General features: G+C 42.2%; 1 long non-coding RNA gene across 4 annotated transcripts; it reads right to left on the bottom strand.

The window, feature by feature from the left end:
• Nucleotides 1-2,890: 2,890 nt before the first annotated feature.
• On the bottom strand, nt 2,891-8,511 carry LOC115923011. Of its 4 annotated transcripts, none has more exons than XR_004063722.1 (4): nt 8,441-8,511; nt 5,500-5,592; nt 4,883-5,019; nt 2,891-3,453 (listed from the first exon to the last, which is right to left on the bottom strand). It is a non-coding gene; the product is annotated as an uncharacterized LOC115923011 (long non-coding RNA). The 4 variants fall into 4 exon arrangements; XR_004063720.1 differs by lacking the exon at nt 2,891-3,453 and adding an exon at nt 4,038-4,062; XR_004063721.1 differs by lacking the exon at nt 2,891-3,453 and adding an exon at nt 4,577-4,593.
• Between the last annotated feature and the right edge of the window lie 1,597 nt (nt 8,512-10,108).

Raw genomic sequence — 10,108 nt, forward strand, 5'->3', positions numbered from 1 at the left:
TATCCGTTAATCCCAGTTTATCCAATCCTTTCCCCTAGTTCCTTCACTCCCTTTTCCCAAACCTTCATCAACTCATTCTCCAGTCGGCCTGCTTATTCCGCCACCCGCCCCCCCCCACTCCTCAATCTTCCTTCCCTCCACCCCGCACGCGCTCCTTCTCCCTCTCTCTTTCCCTTCACTATCCTGCGCTAGCTCTTCTTATTTCCCCTCATTTCCTAAACGCTCCACGGAGTATACGCCCTTATTCCCTTACCCGGCCGGCCGCCCTCTTAAATCCAAAAGAATGCCCCCTTTCGCCTTCTCCCCACCTCCGCTCCCTTTTCTCCGCGTCTTATTAATGTTGGTCCCTCTCTCGATCCCCCTTTCTCCCTGCTTCCCCTCTCAAGGCGCGGATCCAGGATTTCTTAGGGGTGGGGGCCCATTTTTTTTTCTTTTTGCTCCCGGAAATTTGAAAATCGCGCCAGCCGAAAATGCGCTCAGTGGGGGGTTGGGGGGGGGGGGGGGTGGCGGGTAGTAGTGAGCACATTTTTTTGAGGGGAAGCCCTCTAAAATTTGCATCCCCCCCCCTCCCCCTTGAGCGCCAGGGGGGGGGGAATCTCCCCAAAAAGGTAAAATTAACGTGTTTTTACACGTTTTATTTTTGAAGGGGGGGGGGACGGCCCCCCCCCCCCCGATCCGCCACTGCCCCTCTCTTACATCGCTCTCTCAGCTCCACCGTTCCTCTCTGTTTCCTCTACTTTTTGTTCCCCCTTTAACCTCCCCTTAGTGGGGTAGTGAGCACATTTTTTGGGGGGGGAGGGCCCTCTAAATTTTGCCCCCCCCCTTGAGCGGCAGGGGGGGGGGGGGCGTGGGGGGGGGGTAGGGTAAAATTAACGTGTTTTTACATTTTTATTTTCGAAGGGGGCCCCCCCCCACCCAGATCCGCCACTGCCCCTCTCTTACCTCGCTCTCTCAGCTCCACCGTTCCTCTCGCTTTCCTCTACTTATTGTTCCCCCTTTAACCTCCCCTTAGTGGGGTAGTGAGCACATTTTTTTTTTTGGGGGGGGCCCTCTAAATTTCCCCCCCCCCTTGAGCGGCAGGGGGGGGGGGGGTAGGGTAAAATTAACGTGTTTTTACATTTTTATTTTCGAAGGGGGCCCCCCCCCCCCCACCCCCCCACCCAGATCCGCCACTGCCCCTCTCTTACCTCGCTCTCTCAGCTCCACCGTTCCTCTCGCTTTCCTCTATTTTTTGTTTCCCCTTTAACCTCCCCTTAGTGGGGTAGTGAGCACATTTTTTTTTTTGGGGGGGGGGGCCCTCTTAATTCCGCCCCCCCCCCCCTTGGTGCTCAAGGGGGGGGGGCGGGGCATCTCCCCCAAAAGGTTAAATCGACGTGTTTTTACACGTTTTATTTTTGAAGGGACGGCCCCCCCCCCCCCTCCTCCCCGGATCCGCCACTGCCCCTCTCTCACCTCGCTCTCTCAGCTCCACCATTCCTCTCTGTAGAGGAAAGCGAGAGGAACGGTGGAGCTGAGAGAGCGAGTTAAGAGAGGGGCAGTGGCGGATCTGGGTGGGGGGGGGGCCCCTTCGAAAATAAAAATGTAAAACACGTTAATTTTACCCCACCCCCCCACGCCCCCCCCCCCTGCCGCTCAAGGGGGGGGGGGCAAAATTTAGAGGGCCCCCTCCCAAAAAAAAAATGTGCTCACTACCCCACTAAGGGGAGGTTAAAGGGGGAACAATAAGTAGAGGAAAGCGAGAGGAACGGTGGAGCTGAGAGAGCGAGGTAAGAGAGGGGCAGTGGCGGATCGGGGGGGGGGGGCCGTCCCCCCCCCCCCCACCTTCAAAAATAAAACGTGTAAAAACACGTTAATTTTACCTTTTTGCGCTCAGTGGGGGGTTGGGGGGGGGGGTGGCGGGTAGTAGTGAGCACATTTTTTTGAGGGAAGCCCTCTAAAATTTGCATCCCCCCCCCTCCCCCTTGAGCTCAAGGGGGGGGGGGGGCGGGGCATCTCCCCCAAAAGGTTAAATCGACGTGTTTTTACACGTTTTATTTTTGAAGGGACGGCCCCCCCCCCCCCTCCTCCCCGGATCCGCCACTGCCCCTCTCTCACCTCGCTCTCTCAGCTTCACCATTCCTCTCAGTTTCCTCTACTTTCTGTTCTCCCTTTAACCCCCCCCCCCCCCATTAATTCCTCTTTTTCCCCCTGCTTTCAGAGTCTCCTCATTGTATATTATATCAACTCCCATTTCTTGGCCTTCCTCCTCTTTCAGCCTAACATCATATATCGGGCATATATCATTATTATTGTCCCACTCATTTCTAGCCCTTCCTCCATTTTCTTCCCCATTTCATCCTCTTTTTCCTCACTCAATCCATCTCCTCCCTTCTTCCCTATTCTACTCTATATACCTCTCTCTTCTACCTCCTGCTCCCGCCCTCCTTTACCCCTCCAATTCTGTTTTCCACACTCAGTCTCCTTCTCACCTCGTCCCCTTCTATTCTCTCGATCCTCCTTCCCCACCCTCTCTAAACTCATTCTATCGCCTCATTCGCCGTCTTGCTCATCGTGTTGATATAGGTGATATATTACTATATTATCCTTGTCTCCTTATGTAGAAAACAAAACCTGTTACAATACAAAATATGGGGCACCTATCCCTCTTCACCAACCTCTCCCCGAATCAAAGAATATGTACAACTCATGGTTGGGAGGAACAAAAATTTAAAGGAATCAATGTTACTGATCATGCTGAGCTTATAATGCAGTCGCTTGTCTTCACACATTCTTTATATATGAAACAGCCCGGCAACTGAGTGGCCGGTGGCCGCCTATCACACTGCCCAAATCGCGTTCCAGAGAAGAACAAAGTCCACACAAAGAAATAAAATTCTCGACAAGAGTCAAGTGTTGAAGTGGATAGTAACTTTATTACAATTTATTACATATAATCATGAAAAGTCACATCTATGGGCTGGAAGCCCCCAACTCTGCTAAAACTTTAGCACCTCATGGCGGCAAAGGAAATGAGGTATGAAACAAAATGAGGAAGTCATCCGAAAAGTAAAAGCTCGTGCCAAAACCCATTTTATACCTTCTGACACGTGTGTCGCCCCTTAATAGGGCGTGTCACTACGAGGCATTGCGTCAAATTAATCCCTGGAACCATATACACCCATATTAAAAGGAAATTTAATAATTTTGCGAACTTAACCTCCAGAGTTGAGCTCACCGGACCCACCATTACTCCTCTACAATCCATTGATGTGTATTGCATGTAGTCCACAGTCAGGAGGGTCACAAACCCCTCTACATGTACATCCACTGTCACATCTTGATTCTTGAGATGAACTCGGTAGAAGTATCCACATTGTTTTGGAGTTGCATGCTCCTTCTGGTGACTGTTCCCCCCTTCAGCTACTAGTACAGAAAAGTCCAATGGCATCCTTGTACGCAATTCCGACAAGCCGGCTGTTCATGAATAAAATATAAACTATTTTCAAATAGTATACAACTTTAGGAAGTCAAGCTGACATCATCAGTGTATTTCTTCTTCTTTTTCTTCTTGTTCTACTTCTTCTAGTAAGTAATCTTCAAAGAGTTATTCGTTTTATAAAAACATATTGTTCGTTCGACAGGAGTACATTCCTTATTTTCCATGCTTATCAGCCCAACGACAGATCCCAGATAATTATAATAATACATGGTCTTCATGGTCTGAAATGAAATTACTGTATTACCAAACATGCCTTTCATTACTAATATACTACGTTTGCGTAAAAGATCTAATTAAACATTCAGACCATTGTTTTTATGTTTAAAATCACCAATCCAAACGTTGAACTTGGGTTACTGTTGTTAAGAAAATATATTGTGAAAGTGGGATGGGTTGCATGTGGTAAGGATGTGTTGCATGTTAACAATTGCAACAGAAAGTTCTCGCTCTTCTATGGGGCGACTTACTTCAGACACTGTCATCTGGCCTCCGAGCTTTAGACAGCAAGGTCCTTGTCTACCATATCATTGTGAGCTTCTCATTCTACCCTTCATTTGCGTGAAATACATTACATGTACAGGCACCTGTTTGTATAGAGACATAAAATAAATTCACTTTTACGGCATGTTCATGAAAGCAATGTGAAGTACTAATTATAAAGTGAACAGCAGGGTAGGGTTCTTGCAGAATTTCTAGAACTCGCAGTAAGGGTGTAATAAATATAAACTTTGAACAATACTGGTATGTAGAAAGGGATTTAGGGTAGCCCGAAATTGGGTCTGGCAATGTTTAATACATTTAGGGTTGACATTATGTTTAGCAATGGATCCAGGATTAAAGTTAAGAATTCATTTTGTGTTACAACATAACCAGTACATAAATGCCAATAGAGCACGTTGTAAAAATCGCTGAATTCTTTTAATTGGTAATACAGTGCTACATGTTTCACAAACTGCAGGCCAGTGTGTTTTTACTTTATAAAATCTATTTTAAATGATACTGTGTTACATACTTTTTTTTCTTCCACTCTACATCATGTTTCTGCTTTCACAATACAGAGGAAGATTTTAAAACTACCATTGATGAGTAAAAGATACATGCTGCTCCACCAGCACCTGGAAAATCAAGTTGTACAACACCTTCTCCTGAGACAATTGCTTCACATAATTTTTCTACACTATTAAACTTCATCCCTAGGCCTAACCCTAAACCTAAACCACCTTAATCACAATTCCAACCCTCAGTCTAACCCTACACCTTTGACAAAATAAAGCCTAGAGTAGTCGTTGCAGGAGCAAATGTTGAGTTACTAAGAATGCCATGACAGACTCATATGCTATGAATTTATCTCTGTTTCTTTCCCTGATTTGTTAAAAAAACATTGTAATATGCATTATGAATTACCAGTCCATTGTGCTTCGCTCATATATTGCCAGGCACAAGAGGCCATCGCTTAGAGGTAAGGGGCAGAACATCAAGACTGGAAGTGGAACCTCAAGGCACCCCATGATCTCTCAACAGCAAGCCCTTCCTCTCCATCTCTGGAACAGAATTATAAAAATATTCAATAAATATTAACCAAATATGTAAGAATACACAAAAATTGCATTATTTTTTTCTTCTTCAATTGTCTTCAATGTTTACTTTCTTTTTCAGCAAAATATGAAGGTCAATTATTTTCTTTTTGCTTGTCATTCTGTTTCGTGTATAGGACTCCCCCCCCCCCCCCCCTCCCCCATCCCTTCTTCAAGGCCTTCAAATGTTAATTATAAAAAAAATATATATTGGAAGTTAAAATACACTATAAATAAACACTACAGCAACTTGTTAGTAGACATCTTGTTGCACACATACCATGTAGCCACCCCTGAATCGATACTTCTCATACCAGCCCTTTGCATACCCCTCCAACTTGGCCTTATTTAATGCCCTCACCCATTTAAAAATTTCCTTTTACTTGACTAACTAAACAGGTGAAGTTTTAAAAAGTCCAAGTTAAAAAAAAAATTAAAAAAAATTACCTTTTCTTGTTGTGGTCCGTTTTCTCCAGGACATTCTTGTTTCAGGCACATACTCAAAGAAGCAAGCATATGGTAATACACTCTGTATATTTCCTGTAAAAGAGAGGGGGAAAATTTATTCTTAAAATAGCTAGGTTCACATTCAGACTCAGTGACTGAAAACAACAGTCACTGCTACAATGTTTGCAGTCTAAAGACTGAGAGTAGAGACAGAGTCTTGACGTAAACTAAGAGACATAGAGTCAAGACTGCGCCAAAAAAAGATCAATACTCTAGAGTAAATTTAGAAACCACTAGCATGGCTAGGCACTAGACTACACTACACTGCAGAGTGCAGTATACTTCTTCTCCTTCTTGAAGATAATCTGCCTCCTATCCTTCAATACCGGTACTGAAGATTCTTGCAGATATTCATGTATATATATATATATATATATATATTCCGCCTGAGTGGGGTGTGCAGGTAGACCACTACATCAGGTTTTTCCCCTATTCTTATACGAATAGTGCCGTGGGTTCTTAACGTGCAAGGGTAGTGATTATCCTGTACACGGGGTCTCCTTTTAACATCCTATCCGAGACGGATTGTTTTCCATGTAACATAGCCTGCGTCTATGAAACAACAAGGGGAGGGGCACGTTAACACACAACGCTTGCTTCAGTCATCCGCTTGGGTGCGATTCGAACCCAAGATCTTTGGGCCGACAGGCAGACGCTTTACCGACTGAGCCAATTTGCCTCCTAGTCCTCCTACTGTCTACCGACTAGACTCTAGATTATTTACATTTCTATTTTAATTCTAACTTAACTAAAGTCTAGTGAAATCTTTACTCCAGGGAGCTCCGTCACCGAAGCCCTTCGGAGGCCGTAGGCGGAGTTCTCTGAAGCATGTACATGTATAGCATGGAGTTAGTGAAATCTAAACACTGTTTGGGGGTTTGCAGTTTATTGCAGGAGTTGTTGTTTTGGCTGCTTACAGCTTAGCCTGCCCTTGAAATAAAAATGGAATTTTCAATTCTAAATTTATTAAATCCGACAGCCAAGTCCGGATAACAGCAATGGATGACAGTAGATCTACTACTACAGTATACCACTCCAGCAAAGTATAGACTGATATAGACCGAAAGCTTCAGTCTCTGATATCGACGGTTGTTCTGCTGAAATTGCATCTGGCTCATCTGACCGCCTCTATACATAGACTGAAGTACGTCCTATGGTGACTGAGTGGAACAAATGGTTTGGTTCGGCAGGACCGCGATGAATGAGATATGCAACAAGATTTTACTCTTTACATCCTCATATATTCACTTTGGCTGTAAAATTACATTTGACTATATTAACAAATAAAAAATAACAAAGAAATATCTACTTTGACTTACGATAGCTTGCTCATTTAGATCCTACATTAACAAGTCAACGCAAAGCGTAGCATCCCCTCGCAGGGTACAAATGGCCTATATACATGTACATCAGAACAAGTTAACTCCATTGGACTATACTATTATATTACTAGGCAAGGAAGTTAACCACATTTTCACATATATGACCTTTCACCTTTCACCTACATACTCGGAAATTAAACTTAGCCTGTATTTTGATATCATGTACCTTCATATCAAATTTCATTAAAATCCGTCAAACATTACCGAAGTTATTGATCGGAATCCAAAATTGTTACGGACGCACGCACGGACGCACGGAAGGGCGGACGGCAGTGTTTCTATATCCCCTCCGACTTCGTTGCTAGGGGATAATGATTAATCCGAGAAAGTCTTGTAGTCAACATGATTCGTTGTCAGCCACCTGGTTTTTAGATGATGAATATTCATTTTTTCTAGACTAGTACTAGCCTAGATCTAGTAGTAGTAGTAGACCTCTAGGTGTCATCAATTGTCACTAGATCTAAGTAAAGTACACATTTTGAGTGAAATCAGCTGAGTTTTGTACAGTGCTGTGTGAAATGTTGAGAATCAATAGCACAGCTTTTAATACACAGCCAGGACGCAGGAGGCGAGTTTGCTCAGTTAGTAAAGCGTCTGCCTGTCGAAGCAAACATGGAGATATAGATCTAGGTCACGTCTACTAGAATAGCGCTTAATACACATGTCTCTCAGCGCCTTTACTTTAGGCCTAAGCGCTTTACAACAAGTATATAGACCCTAAATATTATTAGATCAATATAATAATATTATTATGATGAGATCTACTATCCTTCTTCTTCAAGATAATCTGCCTCCGGCCTCCTTCAATACTGAAGATTCTTCAAGATGCCTGCCCTAGAATCTATACCATTGCCATATACTTTAGTAGTACTACTAGGCCTGATTGGGGTGTGCATGTGGACCATTACACTAGGGTCTAGATTTCACTACTTACTAGACCTCTAGCTATAATTTATAGCTACGAATAGTGCAATGAAATGGTTCTTTGCAAGGGTGACTCTCCTGTACACGGGGCCTCCATTTAACGTCCTAGTCAGTAGTCTATCCTGTTTTCCACTTGACATAACCTGCGCCTATGAACAAGGGAAGGGGAACGTTAACACACTTCAGTCATCCGCCTGGGTTCGGGTCAAACCCGGGATCTCCCTTCTTAGATCTAGACTAGACCTATATAAAAATTAAATATTATTTATTATTATTATTATGCAGCTAGGCTATGTATGTTCAGTAGACAGTAGGCCGTAGGGTCTGTTGCGAAAATGCCCGGGAGTTCTAGGGCGGGCACTACATGCAGCTTCCGCTCTCAGGTCGCGCCTGAAATTGGGCAATTTAATTAGATCCGTCTAACTTAGGCCTACCCATGCACTCGCCCCGGCACACGAGCTCTAACTCTCAGGATCAATCTTTGTTTAACCTCCGGAAAGTATTCAAATATCAAAAAACACATAAATATCACCTTATGAATACGAAATTACGGAATAAATATGACATGTACTTACAGGATTTCTACAGAAAACCGTGTCCAGCACCGAAGTTGCCTAGCTGTTACTGTTGTCACAGATAAGGTCGTTGTTTTAGTAGTTGGATATAGGCGCGCGCTAGATCTTTAGAGCGAGCGCGACAGTGCAATTAGACTCGTTCGCGAACTATCAATACATATTATTGACTATATAAACTTGTTATTTGTTTTATGAAACGGATTTTTACTTCTATCGCAGATTGAATTCTTAATTAGATGTGTTATAAATAACAAATTTGTTATATTTATTCGATTCTGAGTTCAATGCTGCGGATATATTCGAGTCTCTTAAGACTTCTGGTGCATTTGAGTCTTGAACAAGACTATTCAGTCGCTACCCTTGGTAGGCTGTTCTTAAAGAAAAGATCCGCAATTGTCAATGACTGCTAATTTGTGTCGATCACGTTGTCATTTAAGTTGTAGGCAGTTTTGTTTGTTAAAGTTCTGTTTCAAAGGGAAACAATTATCTTCATAAGCCAATTAAGTCGAATTCAGAAGAATGTTAGATGGTGCAGAGGTACAGCTCAATTAGACTATACTGTGAAGTGTGAAACTAAGGTCAGTATAGCTAGAGAAACACTGATAATGAATATATGATGATGACGATAATAATAATAATAGTAATAATAATGATAATAATAACAACAATAAAAACTTACAATAATGATAATAAACCATATGTTTGAGGCTTGGAGCTTTTATGTCACTGAGTCAATTCAGTTCGCACCATTTGACAGTTTTGGTTAAATTATGCTCTCGCCAGATCAGACATTGAATATATATTTTTCAAATTAAAACTTTGTATGTATTTAAAAACAAAATTGAATAGCGGAACTACAATTCATCGCCCCAGATTTAATACCGCTTGAACACTCATGCTGAGGATCAATTTACAAGAAACATAATAGCATATATACCTCAAAGTTAATTGTGCTGAAAATAAAGTTTATTGAGGGGGTGCATTAAAAGAAAACATATGGAGATAATGAATAATAACATATGCAAGGTAAACCAAAAAAGCCCAAATCTATACCATATAGATGAATACCAAGGTTTGATTGTTCTAAAACGACTGCAGGATTAAATAAATTCCTATTATGCGAATGATTTATTTAACATGAAATGGGTATACATAAACATTGTTAATATCGTGATATCCAATAATCATACAACTTAAATAGTTTCATACACACTAAGCAGTGGCAAACCCTACACACACAACAGCTCTTACATCTATTTGTCACATATTGCAGCTATAATCTTCTATAGATTTCTTGTGTTAGAATATTCACCACATAATGTGTATAATTTTGTTAGTTTTACACTAAGTATTATGGAAAGACATAAGAACGTATTAGGTTCAACTTTGCATATGAACTGCATAATAAATAAATGGCAGGAAAAAAAAAATCTGAATTCGTCTAATTGCTACGCAAATTCTACCTTTAATTAAACGTAATTAAACGGCGTGATACACCCTTTCCTGCATGTAAAATACACGACGTGTAAATCGATTTCCACACAATCTGTCACGAATGGGATCCATCCTGAATGGAAAAATGTGTATGTACGAAGGTTTACAGTTCGAGATGGTGTTATTGTCCTGTTTAGGTACTTTGTTCAACTTTTTGTCTTGCGCTTTAAATTG

The sequence above is a fragment of the Strongylocentrotus purpuratus genome, unplaced genomic scaffold (genome assembly GCF_000002235.5).
Source record: "Strongylocentrotus purpuratus isolate Spur 01 unplaced genomic scaffold, Spur_5.0 spur5_scaffold_13, whole genome shotgun sequence".
NCBI lineage: Eukaryota > Metazoa > Echinodermata > Echinoidea > Camarodonta > Strongylocentrotidae > Strongylocentrotus > Strongylocentrotus purpuratus.